Raw genomic sequence first — 5915 nt, forward strand, 5'->3', positions numbered from 1 at the left:
AGCGGAGCGATGGACGGAGCGGTCCGGCCCCGGCCTCACCGCGCCGCTCCCGCTGCCTCCGCTGCTGCTGGGCGCCAGCGCTCGGCAAAAACTGCAAACCGCAGGAAAAGAGCCCTGCCAAAAGACGAGAGTGCCCTGCGTGCCTTCCGCTCCGGGCAGAGGGAAACCCACCGCGGAACACCTGGGCCCGCCCGTGTTGTGTTTGCCCCACCTGTCTTTGCCCCCCTTGGCCCACCTGTGTTTCACCAGGCCCCACCACCCTCTCGGTTTGCCTTTTGTACACGTTCTCAGTCCCATCTTCCGAACGTAATTCACAGGCAGCGGTTTCATCCCTAGTCCTTTAGTTTTGATGCTTTCCCCTGCGCATCTTGGATAGCTGGCGTCTCTTTCCTCCTTCTTGTGGCAAAATAAAATGTAAATATTTGTGGCCCAACAGTAAACACACTTTCAATAATATTTACTACAGCTGTAGCACGCAGCAAGCAAGGGGCAGGTTGGTATCAAGTAGTGAGTATTTGAAATATACTAAGGGTGGTATTTGAAATATACTAAGGGTTTTTTCCCTGCTTAGGAAAGACAAACCCTTAGTATATTTCAAATACCGCCCTTAGTATATTTCCACAAACCCTCCACGAACACTCTGTGACAAAGCAACACCTTTAAATGGTGGCCTATTCCCAATCTGCTGGTTTTATCCTGAGAAATCAGGCTCTGATCCTTCAGGCAAATGCAGCCATTCCCCTGTAGCTGGCCAAAATCAGTGAGGCTCCATCTGTAGTCAGTTCCTGAAAAAGATGTCAAAGTTTGTTAGTAGATATTAGCCTAAAAAAATGGGTAAAGCGTCTTTTGGCAGATTCTAAAAAGCCTATTGTTTGTGCAAGACATTATCCTGGTTTGATAAGCCAAGTCAGGAAAGAGTTCCTTAGCCCAGAGATTTCCAGGGAGGAACTGCAGAGAACTTTGTCAAGAGTATGCTTTGTGCTGTCATGGTTTACATGATTTTATTGTCAGTAGCAGCTAATTCAAATATGGAAAAAGCAAAAAGAGGATATCATAAGGGTGCAATTTCAATGTAATTTTCCCCACAAGAGTGTAAAGAAGCGTTTCTCATTGAAAAACTCATTCAAAAATGTGTAACTGCTTCAGTGTCCTCTGCTTGATTGTAGATTTCACTAGACACTACAAATACTTGTTGGATGAGTTTAAATATAAGAATCCAGCAGTTGACAGTAAAACACAGCAGCTATCAAACATTTATGTCCTGTATCTTGAATTTGTAGATGATGTAGACAATTCATCTCATTTATAAGAAAAAGCAGCCATGGTGACAAGAAATGCTATTTCTTTCCAAGGCAGCTTTCACTAAGGGACCAAAACCCAATCCTATCATAATTCATAAACTACCAACATCTGTCTTCTTTGAATTGTGAAACAAAAAATCAGTCTGATGTAAATTAGATGGAACATGAGATTATTCAGAAGTACTGACAGGCAGTAGAGGTCCTATTTATCAAGTCTGAGCTGGAATCTGTGCGTTACTTGTATGAGAACAAACTTTTGGAAGTTGCACCTTAAGTCCATTGGCAGAGAATCTCATGGATAAGAGGCAGAAGTCAAATAACAAGGTGATAAAAATGGTAAAGGAGTCTGGACAGAATAGGTTTTGCTACAACTGTTCTTACTCCAGAAATTTGATTTCATGTCCTTCTAGGTACAGCAATTCACTACCAGAATTTTCGGTACAGGTTTTGCCTATGATTTGTTTAGGCTTGCATTTTCAGCTGAAGGAGTTAAGTACACAAATCACACTCAAAGAACCCAGATTAATTTCTTTCTTAATGCATTTATAATGAAAATATGGGTTGCTGTGAATAGTTTGTGGCAACAGCTCAATTAGCACCAAACATGAAAACAGAGCGCCGTGTCTGAAGGCAGAGGACAGTATATAAGGACTCCTGAAAAAGGAAACTGTGACACTAAATAATACAGAAAATGTCATTACCTACCTTTGATACAGTCCAAATTATGTATCTAAACATTAATCAAACATTAATCATTTATTCATGGTGATTATTGTGCTGCTCCTCAGATTATCCAATTGAAGGTTAGTTTGGAGAATCTATAGAACGTCAGAATCTCAGGATTTGTTTTGAAGTCTTTATGGGCTCTCATGACTTTAAATAGACAAAACCAAAACTTTCAGTCTTAAGTATAGCATATTCCCTGCAAAAACTGTAGGGAAATAAGGAACATGCTCAGAAGCAGGGAGAGTGATTGCACTAAAGTTGTCTTCCTAAGGTCAGTCAGCCTCTAAAAATGTTCAAATGTACCATATAATGTACTTTAGGCTGAAAATGCAGCCTTTGAGGGCTCTCAGCTCCCTCTCTATATTTTGCCAGCGACAATGTTGAAATCGCGTGCAAATTCACTGACCCAATGCTAACAAATGAAAGCAGAAAGAAAAACCCATCAAATCAAAGCTCCTATTTCCATGTGCAGGTAGCAATTGCCAGAGGAACTCTCCAACCCCTGTGCAGGCATTGGGGTGTTTTGTATTTTGTATTTTGTCATGTAGAAATTCTGTTCATCAAATATATCTCACCAACATTTCTCAGGTGAAAACATGATCATATACTTGGAGAAGTAGCATTTTGTGTAGGTGATTGAGCATGATAGCAGGTACTACAGCCATCCAAATTGCTATTTTTTTTTAGGGAATGCAAAAGCTATATAGTTGTCTTGTTCTGTGCATGGGATGGACAGTGTTCATCAGAAAATAGAAAAATAATTGAGGTATAAGACTGTACACAATCAATATGAAAATGTGGGGGGGTTAAGGCAAAAATCGACTAAAATTTGTGCTAAGTAGACTTTCAATATTAAAATATTAATCAATATTAAAAGAAATTTGGAAACCTGTCAACCAACCCTAGGACTGGACTGGCAGCAGAAGTGTGTCAGAGGGAATACCTGACAGAAGTTCAGAACGCGGGAGTTGGGACTGTGATGTTCCCACAGCTTAGCACTCCTGACATACCTGAGTGGAACAGACATTGCAGTCTGTAATGGTGAATTTAATAACCCTGTAATGTAAAGTGGTCCCTGCTCGCTACCCTGTCACTCAGGCAGAATTTGACTGCCCTGGATCCGTGTGAGAGGGTTTGGAGTGATCCCAGCACTGTCTGTCTGTGATCCCAGCACTGTCTGTGATCCCAGCACTGTCTGTCTGTGATCCCAATACTGTCTGTGATCCCAGTCCTGTCTGTGATCCCAGCACTGTCTGTCTGTGATCCCAGCCCTGTCTGTCTGTGATCCCAGCCCTGTCTGTGATCCCAGCCCTGTCTGTCTGTGATCCCAGCCCTGTCTGTCTGTGATCCCAGCCCTGTCTGTGATCCCAGCCCTGTCTGTGATCCCAGCACTGTCTGTCTGTGATCCCAGCCCTGTCTGTCTGTGATCCCAGCCCTGTCTGTCTGTGATCCCAGCCCTGTCTGTGATCCCAGCCCTGTCTGTGATCCCAGCCCTGTCTGCTCCTCCAAGGCCCGTGGAGCTGCTGCTCAGTTTGAGCTTGCCATGCACTTCACTCCTGGCACTGCATCATCCCAGTGACTCTGGCTCTTAGTGTGACCTTAAACAAGGTCCCTGAGTGTCCTCAGATGGGAAATGTGCTAATGACACCACATGGTTTGGGGATGGATGCAGAGAGGGAAAAGCTGCACATACATTCTGCTGTTCTTTAAATTGGTCGGACTGGGTGAGTATCTGTCTGTCTCATTTAATGTATCTTTCTGCTCTCTCATGTAATTATTCATTATTATAATAACTCACTCTCTTTAAACACAGAATTTTAAAGCCTTAGAATGTGATTGTGGCCAGTTCAATGTAAGTGTCCATACAGAAATCACATCCTGTATTGTCCCATCTATACCAGATTCCAAGAGGAAGAACAGGAAAGGGATGCACCCCAAGTTCTGCCAGAGATCTGAAGTCACATAAAGGAATAGAGTGCAAAAATACTCAACACTCAGTTTTATGCCATCCCTGTGCCTGGGTGCATTATCATCTCTCTTCTGCCTTCTGTGCTTTGTTTGCAGTTAGGAGTATTGCCATTTAAAGTGATTTTATTATACTCCAGTGTCAGCATCTATCCTTGTAATAGAGATATAACTTGTATCTCTCACAGTTACTCACTGCTGCTGCATGCAGACAGCATGGCCTGGCTTTGTGCTCAGTACATCTGAAAGGGCTTTTTCTACCACAGGGCCTGGCATTGTCATCTCTTTGGCTGACAAATGTTTTTAACAAGGGCTGGGGATCCCAAGGTACCAATATTTGCAAAAGGAACCAGCTCACCTGGTCACTGACCTTTCCTAGTACATGATAAGGTATCTGCTGCATGCATCAAAAATTGGGGGCGCCATGGGTGGATACTCTTCAGCATGAGGAGTGAAGAGGTGGCTCTTTGGACTGGAGGACCACTCCTCAAAATGCAAATGACCATACAAAAACCCAGTAATATTGAAATCACTGATATCAAAGGGATTAAATTGTGGCCTTCCATCCTACCATTCAACACAGCTACCAAAACACCCCCACTTGCAGTAAATACTCAATTGCCAGTAACATTTGGGACTATGAGCTTCCAGAACAAAACACAATTTCATCATTTGAGGACAGCAAATGCAACAGAATTTGGACAGAGCCATGAATGAGTTTATTTTCATATAGCAAATACTTAGTGAAGTTCTGCTGGAAGTATTATTTTTCAATTTGTAATTATTCTCCTCTTTGTTTCTTTGTCTTATCCAAGTATTATAGGCTGGGACTATATACTCTAGGGAAGGAGCATGCTGCAATAATTATGAGCTCTAGGTTCTATTGCAATGGAATTCCATAACCCGCTAAGTCTGTGCCTTACACAGCGCTTTTCATTTGTGTATTCTGCAGTATTTATATATATGAATGACCTTTGGAATGATTCACCCACAAGTGTTTCTGATCCCTCTTACTCCTTCTCTTCTTGTTTACATAAAGTAAAATAAATAAAGATCTGTTGATAAGCTCTAAGTATGAATACCGTGAGGCCCTCTGGGATGTTTTCTGCAATGTGAATTAGTGTCCTGCTTTCAGCTTTAAGACAATTAGTTATCTTCATATGTACTTACTCTAGAAACAAAATATCTGTAAAATACAATATTTGCGAAGGTGTTTGTCACCTCCCTGCTGCATATTTGGATTTGCCTGCAAACCTTTGGGATACTCAAGTCCCACGTGTTGTACGCTGCACTGACAAAGGAGAGCCACTTCCAAGTGCTGTGCCCAGGATAAATTGCCGATCCGGGGGAGCCCCCTGACACCGAGCTGGAGTTCAACCAGTGCTTCCAACACGTGCTAACAATTACCGGTCCCTGGAGCTGCACCCAGGGATGCACGGAATGGACCCGGGGTCTGGAAATGGTCATGCCAGTACTGGATCCTCGGACAGGACAGCCGAGGCACAGCCGCCGGCCAGGAGCCAGGAGAAACCTCCTGTAAGGCGGATTTAAGCCTTGCCGCCCTGAGGCTGGGCTTGCCGGGAGATTCCCGGGTTGGATCGCGGCGCTGGATTCCGAGTATGGCTTCCCGGGATGGATGCGACTCCCGGGAGGGATTCTGGGGATGCGGTCCCGAGCTGGATCGCGGGGATGGATTCTGGGGATGCGTTCCCGGCATTAATGCGGCTTCCGGGCTGGATCCTGAGGATGTGTTCCCGGGCTGGATCCTGAGGATGCGTTCCCGGGCTGGATCCTGGGGATGCGTTCCCGGGCTGGATCCTGGGGATGCGTTCCCGGGTTGGATCCGCTCCCCTGGCTGGGTTCGCAGCGCTCGCAGCTCCCCCTGGCGCAGGAGGAGCGCCGTGACTGCGGCAGCGCTCCGGG

The 5915-nt window shown here is 44.6% G+C and overlaps 1 protein-coding gene across 1 annotated transcript in view; it reads right to left on the reverse strand.

Annotated features, from left to right (window-relative positions):
• The window catches only part of TMEM132C (transmembrane protein 132C), a 184880-nt gene that overhangs the window by 170414 nt on the left and 8551 nt on the right, over positions 1-5915 (reverse strand).

Source organism: Geospiza fortis, unplaced genomic scaffold (genome assembly GCF_000277835.1).
Source record: "Geospiza fortis unplaced genomic scaffold, GeoFor_1.0 scaffold145, whole genome shotgun sequence".
Lineage (NCBI taxonomy): Eukaryota > Metazoa > Chordata > Aves > Passeriformes > Thraupidae > Geospiza > Geospiza fortis.